Here is a 14,289-nt window from a genome sequence, read left to right as displayed (position 1 = left end):
AATAGTAGGTTTACGCACAACTGCAAGCCTCTGGAGGATCCTACACCTTGAGGTTCGCGGGACTCCAGAGGCACCAGCAGCTTCAAATACCTGTTTGCTGCTTTGTAATGGCATTTTAGCAGCTGCTCTCTTAATCCGATGAATTTGTCTGGCAGAAACCTTCCTCATTCTGCCTTTATCTGCACGAACCTGTCTGTGCTCTGAATCAGCCACAAATTTCTTCACAGTACGATGATCACGCTTAAGTTTTCGTGAAATATCTATTGTTTTCATACATTGGCCAAGGCATTGCACTATTTGACGCTTTTCAGCAGCAGAGAGCTCTTTTTTCTTTCCCATATTGCTTGAAACCTGTGGCCTGCTTAATAATGTGGAACACCCTTCTTAAGTACTTTTCCTTTAATTGGGCTCATATAGCAAACTAATTATCACAGGTGTCTGAGATTCATTTGATTGATCCAAAGAGCCCTGAGACACAATACCATCCATGAGTTTAATTGAAAAACAAAAAAAAAATAAAGTTTATAACACTTACATCCAATTTGCATAATAATTTGGAACGCGGTGTACATCCATTTCTTGACAAGAGGCCCATTTTGGTATTTTGTGAGGAGACATGCAACTGTGAAGATTTGGTTGATGCTGCCTGAGATGGACAGAGGGATTGTAGAATCAAAAAAGTTTAATTTCTTTGACTCTTCGGATCATCCTCTCAATGTGCACTCTTAAACGAGCAATGGACTGCATCTTTAGAACATCCACCCTCCAACATTTGTGTCCTCTTGGAGAGAAAGGCAGGACGATGAACAGTCCCAGGTACAAGGTCATCCACCAGGAAGCCCTTGTCAACCATGATGGCTATGTCAAGTGTTAAGAGTTATGTAATCCCTGACTGGCGAAACACCTCCTTATCACTTATGGATCCCTCAAAGAGTGCTGACACAAATGAGGGGACATTCCCACCATGGCCTTGAAGGTGCAGTGGGACTTGTAGTGGGATTTATGTGAAGTCAACCTGCAAATGCAGACATGCATTAACATTCCCCTGAGATCTAATCACAACATGACCACAATTACCTTTGGACCTGGACACTGATCAGTTAACATTCTGATCACAAACGTGTTTGCCTTTTCAATGTGTATGTGAACAACACCTGAATACATGTTGCATGTTAATGCCAAGTGTAGACACAGCCTTAGTCCATGCAACCTAATGCTAAACAAATGCAAATAAATAGAATGGGTCTAATTAAATATAAAAAACACTACCATTTTTCAGGGTGTCTCTGGGAGGAGCTGGCCTTATTGGCACATCAGGAGTAGGAAGCTCTTCACATCTTGAAGGTATCTTTATTGATTGACTGACGGTGGTTTGCTTGTTAGGGAATTTATTTATTTATTAATTTCTGGTGGAACTGGCAGCTGAGGTTCCACTGTAAATAAGAAATTGAAGAATTGATTAATAAAAAATAGGGGAGAAAAAATCATGAAATATATTGGTATTGATATCGACTACTGAAATTAAGTAAAATAATTATATTTAAAACTTTATTTAAGAAAGGCCTACCAGTGGTTTTGCAATCCAACCTGCTCTTCTTTTGGAGAAGAGGTAGTGAAGAAACATCTTTTAAAAAAAATACAAAATAATTACGATTTTTAGTCCTGTTTAGTCCTTAAAAACTTTTTTCACATACACACACCTGAACTCACCACACTTAGATGTTGTTCATACTTTTTTTTTTTTACTTTATAGCAAATAAACAAATCAGAGAAATGACACAAAACATTTTTTTTAATTCAACATTCGGGTTATGTGAAACATGCCTCAAACTAATAAGATTAAGCTCTTTTAATTAATGTAAAGTTATTTTCCATATCAAGTACTGGGGAAAAAAAATTATGGAATCATCAACCAAAAAACACAATTAGTACACTAATGCTCCTCCTCTGGCTTTTATGATGGCCTGAGTTCTTTAGGGAATGGACTGTACTAATGAAAAACAATATTCTTCTTCGAACTGGTTCCAACTATCTTGGATAGTGGTTGACGGATCAGTTTTCATTTGGCCTTTCTATATGTAAATCTAATTTCATTCAGCGGTTTCTTACAGTTATGTAATACACAGCGACTCTTGTTTCCACTCATTTATTTTGTTGTGCATTTTCTATTTTCAAGGGAAGTTGCTTTTTCTATCTCGTCTTCCTTGATCTACCTGTATGTTTTAGTCTTTCCATTTTCTTGTACTTACATAAATTTTTAGAAACAACTTTCAACTTAGATCCAGCTTTTTTTTTTAATCTTGAAGGAGTTTTATAATCCTTTCCATCATTTCAACTGACAGCTTTCTTGTTGGGGACATGTTTTCTTACAATTAGCGAAGTTCAACAGCTCGTTAATGTCTGTAAGTACTGTCACACACACAGACGGATACAGAGGCGGAGGTAAGTGTTGAGAAGATTGAGGTAAGTTTATTAAAACAGCAGGTAAGTATCAAACAGCAATACGGATGGTTGTAAAGGTGAGTAATCTTATCTGAACAGTCCCTTTGCACAGGTGATGGGATCAGCAGGAACAGAGGAGGGAAACAGAGTCCAAACAGAGTCCGGATGAGCAGGGAGTGCGATCTGTAGACCAGACGGTGAGTGTTATGGGGTGTGGTAAGTGGAATCAGGTGCGTGTAATTAGTAGTCAGGTGATCTGGAACGACTGGGTGGTTCTCCAGAGGGTGTGTTCATCGTAGGTGGCTGGGGTGACATCCTGACAAGTACTCACTTTTAACTGCTGGCTAATTAGCATTTTAGATATGTTTAGATGTTTGTTTCAGAAATACAAATTGCATGCTGATTCCATAATTTCTTCCTCAGCATTGATTGATTTCATTTTTTTCCCCCTATACTTAATATGGAAAATAATTCTCCATTAATTCAAATATTTTAATTCCATTTGTTTGAGGTATGTTTCCCATAACCAGTGTGTTGAATAATTAAACAAATATTTTTTGTGTCATATCTGTGATTTAATTTTAAATTTGGGTGAATATCATCTAAGTGTAGTGGTTTCATCATTTTTGCCAGGGGTTGTATTGGGGTTTTATACCTTCATCAGAACTGCTGAGACACACTGGTCATCTTTTCCTTTTTTGGTGGGCGTCATCACAGCTCTCAAGTAAAAATTACACAGCTGTTTTTTTACCACTTTTTAGCTGTTTCATAGTCACCTGAAGAGAAAAAATATATAGAGTTTAGCATTCCTTTATAGTAGTTGCACTAATATCCTTTTAGGAATGGTTCTTTAAAGTAAAAAAAAAGAAATACCTGTTGTAGCAAACACCCTGACCCTGTGCTGGGTCCAATTTTCTTTATCGGGCATCTCAAGCTTTTGTATTTTTTTTGTCGCATTCAGTGATGGCCAGTAACGGTATTGTACCTGCATTAAAATAATACAATTGAATTATGATATGAGTTTTGTGGTATTTAAACATTATAACTAATATATGAAAACAAAAGCAGTTTAAAAAAATGTTATTTACTTAAACAGTAGATTTCTTTAAAACCTTTTTCCGACAGGACTAGTTTTAGAGGGGGTCAGTAGAAAAGTTGAGCTGTCCCTGGCATTAATGTATCAACTAACATAAACAATGAACAATACATACATCACAGCATTTATTAATCTTTACTAATGTTTATTAAAATACAGTCGTTCATTTTTAGGTCAAGTTAATTCACAGAACATTATTTTATGTTAACAAGCACAACTTTTGATTTTAATGATGCATTAGTAGATATTGAAATTTACATTAAGATTAATAAAGGCTGTAGTAGTATTGTTCGTTCTTAGTTCATGTTAACTAAAGTAATTAACTAGTGAAACTTACTGTAAAGTGTTACCAACAAAATGTAGTCAAATTATCAACTGCAATAAAACACGGTTCTTTCTTCTGCTGTCAACACCATTATCAGTCTAGAACTAAGATTAGCAGCTAATGCTAGCGATCTGAATAAAATAGCACATCATCTTTATTATTATTAACCATCAATTTGATACCTTACGAAATGGAGAAAACATTTAAACTACATAATGTACAAAGTCAAATAACATAAACCTACCTGTTATTCACATGAAGAGATTCTTCCGTTTATAAACCGCGTGGAACATCCGGTTGAAAATTCCAGAATTCCAGATAAGTCCGTCTTTCCATGTGCTATTATCAACTAGCGATCTCAGTACAATGGTCACTTTATTTCATTAAGCATCATTCAATTGATATGAGTAGGAATTGACACAAAACTACATCAAATGTTCAGTCAAATAATATAAGCCTACCTGTTTCTCACACGAAGTTCATCTGTTCGACGTTAAACCGAGTTCAACTTGCGGTTGATAACGTGCGTGACCGAATATAAACGAACCCTCCCTTTCCGTGGGCTATTAGCAATTAGCCGTGTGATTAAAAAGGTATTTCATTAAGCATCGTTCTGTTGGGTAGTAATTGACACGAAACTCAAATGCAGTAAAATAATATAAACCTACCTGTTGCTCACATTAAGTATTTTTTCCCTTGGTAGAGAGTTGAAACACGTTAAATTATAAATGTAAAATAAGGAATTAACACTGTTAATCACAGAAACTAAACAGCTCCTCCTTTTCCGTGAGCTAAAATAACACACACTTTCGGTAGTGTGTATCTGCGGCACTACCGCACTTAGAGAAATGGGGGGCGATACAGAGTACAAACACATATACACACAGAACCATACTTTGTCACCTAGTTGGGAAAGTGAAAAAAAGGCATGAGACACACCAGGAGAGGCTTATGAGGCTGTTTAATGGAAAATCGGAAATCACTATTTTGGGCCCCACAAGGCTGCTGGACCCCATACTGTTGGTGGGCTACTTGTCACTGGGCCCAACAAAGTAAGAAATACAAGTACACACACACAAACATATGCACGTCTGGTTTACTATCCTTGTGGGGACTCTCCATAGGTGCAATTGTTTTTATAATGTCCACACTGTATTTTCTATCAGTAAATATGTTAATAGTTTTGAAATATACTTTCTGTTAAATATATGCATTTTAAATCTATTACTTTTTTACTAGGGGAATCATGCAGGCATAAAATAATTTGTCAGCATCTGAAACACTAAAATTGGATGGAGAATGCTGTTCTACATGTGATTTGCATCATATTTTGGAGCAATGAAGATGGAAACAGTGACAGTAGTGGTGATAAAATACATGTCGCGCCTAAAACACGTGGAAAACGCAAGGCGCACCGCTTTTTCTTTCTATCCAAACCGCTCTGTAGCCTGAGCTGCCGTGGCGTCTGTCGTTGCTAAGCAATCATGACCTGCGCTCTCCATAAATATGCGAAAGTTTCCGCAAAGGATAAATGAATTTTCAGCATTAAAAATCGCTTGCAGTAGCTGTTATTAAATTTATTTAAAAATGTACACTAAAGTGTTACCTTCATTTCATCAGACAGTTAAATATTTTATCAGTTTTTAAACATTTCAATTTATTTGATAAGAGAACTTTTTTAAAACGGATCAATTCTGGGCGCATCAAATACGGTTTTATAATTGGCTATATGATTGGCACATGACCGTTGTATTACTATTTTTGCTAACTGTCCTTTCTAACAGGCTGCACAGTAGGCCCTGACCGTAATATACAAGTATAAAGTAGGCTATAAACTCATCATCAAATAGGATGGTAATAGACTAACTATGCTGTAAGGGCACTACCATACTTAATTTAACCAGTAGTTGATTGTCTAGTGTTCTCATTCTGTATTTTCACCCTCATCCTGCAGGCAGCCCCTGGAACTTTTATATCATTTTATTGTATTATTAATGTGAAACCCATTATTCTAATGTTTCTTTCTAAAAAAGATATGCCAGAACCAGGATCAACCACAAAAAAATGTGTCTTGTTCTGTGGCACTCAATGTGACATGCACGACATGCAAGAACTGTAAATCAGCGCAGCCCCACAAGCTGCGGTTATTTTTTATTTTTTTTTAAATTTTATTGTAAATCAAAAGCATGGGCCCAGGCCCAGAAAAAAGAACAAAACGTCATCGCACCTAATGGATGAAGCTTCTTTGTTGGTATGTTATAGACTGCATTTACTTTTACCTTTTGGCTTGCATGCATAAGTAATGAAACACCTGTATTTTTAGTTCTAGGTTTACACTTATTTGACCGTAGCTTATTATAATTAAGTAAAAACCTTCTCAATGAATAATCACTGTGAAAACTTCTACTTGCTGATCCCATTATTCTAAATTCTTTAGCGAAATGGCTATTTGGCAAATGTTACTGTGTAGGGCCTGAATACATATGCAAGCAGCAGTACGTCATAATGATAGTATACAAAAAACTTGCTTTACCTAACTCTGAAATGTCGTAGAGCATAAATGTTCGGAAATAATGCATATTTTGTTTTACTCTTGTTGGAAGCTGGAAAGGTTTCAGGCCCTTGGCTCCAGGGGGGTGTTATTTATATCCCGCCCTGGAATCAAAACATGGACCAATGAGGTGCTTCTGCCCAGGTGTGAGGTAACTGAGGCTGTATCGGCCTGTCTTAAAAGAATGGAGGCACTGTTTGAATTTGTTGTTCAAGGTATTGTTGTATGTTAAAGTAAAACAAGACATAAGTGGATAGTTTTTTTTTTTGTTGAAATAGCAGAAATGCCATATTGAAATCAATTAAACATTTTAATTATATGGTGTTATTGAAATATTATTTTGTTTGATTTCTCCTGTGGACAACTCACTGGCCACATCAGGTAATATGCTTAGGTGCTGCATAGTTGCATAATGTACTGATGTTCCACCAGATGTACTGAATTCCACTCTAGACAGTTTGTAATTTTACAATTTGAACTACTGTTTGCTGAGCACTGTGTTGTTTTCAGGTCATTATGGATTTGACTGCTTCATAGTTTCATCCTGTCTTAGAGCTGAGGATGTTATGCTTTTTTCCCAGCTAACATTCTCCAAATATACAGTGTTGGTTATGGGAACATAAAATTTTTTCCAGTTTTTTCGACATTAGAGGGACATTTTTAAAAGATATGATGTTCTTTCAACTCTCAAACGTTCATTCAACTTAATTTTGATTTAAAACTCAACATTCTAGGTACGTTGATTTGTAACATTCCAACAGCATAAAAATATCCAGTTGCCTTAATGTCAGTAGAATGTTATTTAAGGTTTAGTATGATGTTCCTGAAACATTCATTCAATCATTCAAACACCTGCTTTGAACAAGCACTGAAAGAAAGAGAAATAAGAACACACACTTCAGCCACAGCCTTAGAAGAACTGAAGACAAAAGACATCAAATCTCCCAAGATCTGATTAAACAACTCCACAAATAGCATTACCAACTTACAATATTACTAACCAGATTAACTATATTTTTGCCAGATGTCTACAGCAGTTCTTAATGAGAATTAACAAAGATTTAGATGTTGATACTTCTTATGGAAAATGTTAAGTTTGAAGTCACCATCCTGGAGATCTGTGTTTGCTTTAGTTGGGCTCTTGACCCTTGACTTTTGTTGAGTTGCTTCTTTTGCAGTAATTGCAGGTGTTTTCAAAAAACATTAGGTAATATTTACTAACATTAAGGTGTGGGACACTGCAGGTGAATTTTGCTCTTTTAGTCCTGGCCGGATAGCCGCAGGGGAGTCGGAGTCCACTGCAGGTGGCGAGATCTACGGCAGGATGGCAGAGCGCTGAGCGGGCAGGTTAGCTTCTTAGCTTCTTCCTCGGCTTCGGCTTCTTGCAGCAGAGGAAGGAGATTCTGATTATATGGCGCTTTTCGCCGACTTATATAGCAGTCAGCTCTGCCCCTTCTGGCGGGTAAAAGCACCATTGGTTTGTGCAACTTCACAAACGTTGGCAAATCAGGCTTCAGTATCGGAGTAAACAGGAGTTTCCCCATAAGCAGTCATCAAAAATGACGACACAACTAGAGTTACCTTTCGAAAGGGAGCACGTGCACACTTGTGTTCCGAAGAGCGAAGATCCATCCATCCGCCACCAATGTGGTAGCATCCGAGATATTGGACTGGACAGGTTTTTCTGTCACTACTGGAGTCAAACTCAGTTGCATGTCTACAAAACCTTGTCCAAAAAACCTCCCCCAACTGTGTGCTTTGATGCAACTGGCTCAGTTGTAAAAAAAAACAAAAAACAGCTGAGACCAAATGGCAGATCTGGTCATGTATTTCTTTATCAAGGTATTCTGACAACAAAAAATTGTCCCATTGTCCCAGTTGTACAAATGCTGTCAGAGAAACATGACATTAATGCCACTGTAAACTGGTTGACAGAATGGGTTCGGTCAGGTACACCTGTGCCAAAAGAAGCAGTGAGTGATTTTTCTCTAGCTATTCTTGGTGCTCTGGTCAAGGCTTTTACTCCTCATCCTGATCTGAAGTCCTACATTAATGAATCCTTTCATGTCCTTCTTGGAGCCCGGTCTGCTAAACTCCCCCCTTGTTTTATCAGGGTTGATGTTGCACACTGCATCAAGATGATATGCCAGTGGGACTGCCTGAAGAAGAAGACATATCGTGTTAAAGATTTCTTTGTGAGGTCACTAGCAAAACTTATTCAGTCACAGTGCTTGGACCATGCAAAAGAGCTCTTACGTGCTATCATGGTTGTGGCCCTCAGTGAAGTAGAAGGCAATGACAGCTCTGGAGTAAAAGTATCTGAAAGCACAAATTGCTGATGACTCCATCATTGTTCCAGATGAGGAGACAGAGGAAAGCGACAAAGTGGAATCATTTGATGAGATCCAGAAGGACATACGACAGTGGGTAACAGAAATATGTGAGGAAAGCAGGTCACTTGCTTCAGCTGAGATAATGTTCACTTCCTTCCTGAGATTATTCCACATATTTTAAGACTAGCAAGTTACTTGCCACTCTGGACAGGAATAATGGTCCCTCTCTTCAAAAGTACCAGCAGCACAGCAAGCTCAGCCACTGTTGAAGCGGATTTCAAAAACATGGCCTTTTCAAACATGAAAACTTGCTTATCCGAGCTGACCGCTTCATTGCTCGTCATCTTTCCTTTATCAAAGGAAATATGTGGCTTTGTTCTGCACAGGAAAAAAAACAAAGATGAGGCAACAGTGGGCTCACTGACTGTCCCAGATACTAATCTAGGATCCATGACTGCTCACAGTGCAGACGACAAAAAAAGAATGGATGCTCACCGATTTGTGGGATCTGATGCAAATGTTACTGCGTGTGATGAAGATGCTGTTGAGAACTGAAGGGGCCAAGCTGTTCCACTCAAAAAAAGGAAGAGGACCTCCTACCTCTCTCCTTGTACTGAGTGGCTCAATGCAGATGAATCTTTTGGGGCCAAAAGAGTGAAGTTGGGATTACTAAAAATTGAAGCCTTCACCAGCCTATTAGATTTAGAGAATCATCAATCTCTGTAATCAATACCTGTGCATTTGACGCATTTGTTCAGTGCTTTTGTGCCTTCTGCGACACCTCTGCATTTCAAAATGCAGTTATGAAAGACAGCGAAAACCCATTCTTGCAGTTGGTAAAAGCCATTGCCACAGATGGTGTGACCCAACAAAGCTACAAGAGGAGGGCCAAGCTGCATAGTGCAATGTTTGAAGCAGTCCAGTTGAGGTCTGGTGCCCTCCAAATTGATGCCCAGTGCAACATCTCCACTGTTATCGAGAAGACATTGAGGAACATATCAAGTGTTTATTTAACCAAATACTGTTCTTAACAGTACTGCTACCTCAGTAAAGGGATGACGAGGGAAGTGCCACTTGTTTCTCCTGCCATTTCTGTCCTTAAAGCTTCAGGTATGGCTCATCTTGGCACTGCTGTGGAAGCAGGACTCAGCCTACCTGAGTCTTCCTGCCTCAGGCCAATCTCCAATGCATCTCTATTTCCATCAGATTTCAAAACAGAGGACAGCACCTCAGGAAAGGAAGTCTGTGCAGGGAAAGTTACACAGCTACAGGATTGGAGAGATAGTATGGATTGATACTGACCTTTCAAATGAAAAAGAAGTTTCCTTGAGTGAATGTCCTGCCAATCTGGTTCTCCAAGGAAAGACCTTTACTTTGAGAGCTTTGATTGCTTTCCAAGGAAGCTTATCCAGTGGTGGTTTGGGCCACTACACTGCCTACTGCAGGAGAGCTCCAGGTGTGTGGGAGTTCTACGATGACTTGGCAATTGGAGTGAACACAGCATCTGAAAGCAAAAAGTTACAACCCCATGCTGTGTTATACACAGTATAATGAGCATTGCTTGTATTGTTCGGTCTTTTGTTTCATTACAGTTACATGTACTCAATATAGCTAAGTTATGTTATCAGTATGTTCAGTCTTTCATATAAAGTCGTTTTTCAAAATCATGTCACTTTTGTTCTCTTTTCTTTGTCATTCTAAGTATATTTCCTTTCCAAACCCATTCAACTTTACCTGTATCCTCTTGAAGGTAACATTTTGCTTTCAATAAATTTGCCGTATTTATTATGTGTTGATCTCATGAGCAAAGTCACGGGTCAGCCAACTTTTCAGTTCGAACAGCCACTTTTCCTCTGCCAGCCCTCGGGCACAATGACAGCAGTGAGGCTGCTGGACAGTAATAATAATAAACTTGTATAATTAAAAGCAATATCATTCAAACTGACTGAAAAAACAATGTAGATTCACTTCAATCAATACATCTGTGATGTCAGTTTTAAGAGGAGCAAAACTATTTTTTTTGTCCATCTTGTGTTTGTTTAGGCTCTGGTATAATCAGAAATATCCACAATGAACCAGTTTATGTTCTGAAACATATAAAACATTCATACAACATAATACCACAGCAAGCACAAGAAAAGTGGATCTTTAAATAACTGAGTTCTATAGCTGTGTTTATAACCATAGCTGGTTAACGACAAACAGCAGTATTATTATGGTGCAGGCTGTAAATAACTTTTAATATCTCAGAAACCAAAGCAGCACAAACGATAATTTTACCTGCACAAATCAGCACAAACGAAGCACTAAAAAAGTAGACCACTTTGGTCCGTTTTGGTGCTGTCTGGGGGGACGGTGACCTTTGAATGACCTATAAAATAAAGTTTGTTATCTCAGAAACAAAAGCAGCACAAACGATAATTTTACCTGCACAAATCAGCACAAACAGAGCACTAACCGCTCCGCCTATTTGCCTTTACTTTTCAAGTGGTTGGGGAGACAGCTGACGTCACAAGGCCGCGCCACGCTCCCGCCTCTGTGTTTCAGCTGAAGACAGGTTTGTGGCTGCATTCGAAATCGTATACTTCCATACTATTTAATAGGCAAAAAGCAGTAGGCGAAGGAAAAGTATGCATGAAATCTCAAAAGCGTAGGCGAGATTTACCTTACTTACCTACTATATAGTAGGTGAAATAGGTACGTGAGAAGAGTAGTATGTCCGAAACCCACAGTATTCATAAAAGAGTAGGCGAGAGTTCCCGGATGACCTACTGCGTCTCGCCCAGACTCCGAAGTGCTGATCGAGGGAAACGGCCGAAATAAAATGAAGAAGAAGAAGAAGAAAAGAATACATCATAATCGAACATGGCAGAGTCAGGAAGATGTTTTCAAATGTGAGTAAAACAGGGTTTCCTGTGTTAAAATTGCATGTTTGTAAAAACGTGCATCATGTTGTTAAATCGTGATAGTCGCTGGGGAGCTCCAGTAAGCACATAAGTTATGCGTCTACAAAGTGGATTGCTGCCATCGTAAATTTAATTATTCCCACTTCTAAAATCATGATTGCAAGCTTATTAATGTGCAGTTGTAACTAGAAAATGTATGTACGTTAATTGAAATGGCTTGTGACTTTAGCACTTTATATGTTCTAAATCATATACACAGTTAAAAACATTTACTAAAGGTTTATCTAATATCTGACAGAAACAACTTTGACAAATTCGCTTAAGAGAACATCACAACATAAAACAGACCTTAGTGAAGTGTGTGTGCTATTACCTATGTAGTAGAATTCACTGTTGTCAACACTGCCAATATAAATATTTCTGTGATGTAAATAAATTTTAAGTTATCAATATGCTATCAAATGTATTTGTCTATTAGTACTATTATTAAATAGAGTAGCAAAAGTTATTGGATAAAACACTTCAGCAACTGCCTAAACATTTAAATGTGCAAGTGGTTCGCTGGCTTGTAATCATAGGAGAACCATTTTAGTGCAATATAGCACCTCAACCAACCCAAAAAAAACACCAAAGGACTTTTTTCCTGTGTGTAGTGTTGAAAACATAAGTCACAGAACTTGTAACAATCTTGTTTGTATCTTACAGGGACAGATGAACACACACAGGTGTGCTTGACAATCCGGTGGAGAGTGGCAAATGAGGCCCTCTTCACCGGAAAACGGAATGTAGCCATGAAAGGCTTTGAGTGAGTATACTGCAGAAACCAATAAAAACAGCATATGACATGAGTTAACAAATGTAATTTTTAAACATACACAAAACAGCACTTTTCTGATTCTTGATTTGTGTGCAGAGCTTTTGTCATGGAGCAGGGCCTGCAAGACCAGGTGGCAACGGCCTTTGTAAAAAAAAAAAATGGGAAAACTTGAAACAAAAATATAAAGTAAGATCATGTTGTTTCTAATACAAAACATTGTGCTGGTAAAATGATTGCTTTTGTTTGTGCAATTTTGTAGGATCTCAAATGTCCGGCAACAGGTGTGAGCACTGAGGATGGAGAGCCCACAGCAGCATCTTGGAAATGGAAAGTGCCATGGATGAGGCAATTGGGGGCAGACCCTCCATCACTCCACCTGCCCTTATTGGCTCATCCGGCCCGGATGTTGCTGTGGCCCCTACATCCTCAGTGAGTCCACACTCTTCAAGAAAAAGAACCCGCAAATCTTTAGAGGACGTAATCAAGGAGATGGAGGAGAGGGAATCTGCGAGAGAGCGGAAAGCAGTGGAAAGGGAGGAGAAGAGATGGAGAGAAAAGGAGGAGAAGGAGGAGAGACGAGAAAGAGAGAGACAAGAGCGGGAGAAGAGACGGCAAGCTGAGGACCGAGAAAGAGAAGAAAGGTGGCGCCGGGAAGCAAATCAAAGGGAGGAAAGATTGCTTAACCTGCTTGAGTTAATTGCGAAAAAATAAGTTGAATAAATCTGTATATATGTATTTAAACATTTGGATTTTTGTGAACAGAAATTTATTTTAAATGAGAATGTAATTGCACACACACCGACACAACCACACACCCACACACACACACACAGTTGGGTTTACATGTTTTATGGGGACATTCCATAGGCGTAATGGTTTTTATACTGTACAAACCGTACTTTCTATCGCCCTACACCTACCCTACACCTAAACCTAGCCCTCACAGGAGATTGTGCACACTTTTACTTCATCAAAAAAACTCATTGTGCATGATTTATAAGCCTGTTTCCTCATGGGGACCTAAGAAATGTCCCCACAAGGTCAAAATCTACTGGTATTCCTATCCTTGTGGGGACATTTGGTCCCCACAACGTGATGAATACCAGGTACACACACACACACACACACACACACACACACACACACACACACACACACATCACCTGTCTAATGCCAGACAGTGAAATGACCAAATGATTTTTTACAGAGCTCTGAGGTCCCAAGTAGCTCTTGGCGTGAATTAAAGGATCTAAAGCGCAGCATGAGGTTTCTGACTAAACAACATATGCAGGTGTCAGCCCTCTTCAAAGACAGAAATCAGCAGGTAAAGACATGCCTATGAACACACAAAAAATCTTGCTGCTGACTAAATTAACAACTAAAATCAAATATTCTTTTGTTTTCTGTTGTGTTCCATGTTTTAGGTTGCCAAGTGGGTTATTAACCGCCTCTACTGGACTGCTGCTTACACCCCCAATGGAGATGCAGATATGATGGAGGCAAAATGGAAAAGCATGGTCAATCATGTTCAGGACATCCACAGACATGACACTCCAGTGTTTCCCTGCTGTGCACATCCACCTCTGGAGGGGGAAGCAAGGAACAAGGAGTGGCTGGAACTAGATACAACTATTGTGTTCATTATGTGGCTGAAAATGAACAAGATGTGATACAAATCCCACCCCATTTTGATAATACAGTCAGGCCTCATCTGAAGAACAGAATGTGTGTTAATGCAGGATCAAATGTAGCAGTTAAACTGGAGAGTGTAACTACTAGACCAGCGCTGGTAAAGGATGTTCAGCAGTTGTCTCCACAG

The sequence above is a fragment of the Garra rufa genome, chromosome 1, assembly GCF_049309525.1.
Source record: "Garra rufa chromosome 1, GarRuf1.0, whole genome shotgun sequence".
NCBI classification, from domain to species: domain Eukaryota; kingdom Metazoa; phylum Chordata; class Actinopteri; order Cypriniformes; family Cyprinidae; genus Garra; species Garra rufa.
Note: the sequence above shows the minus strand (reverse complement) of the source record.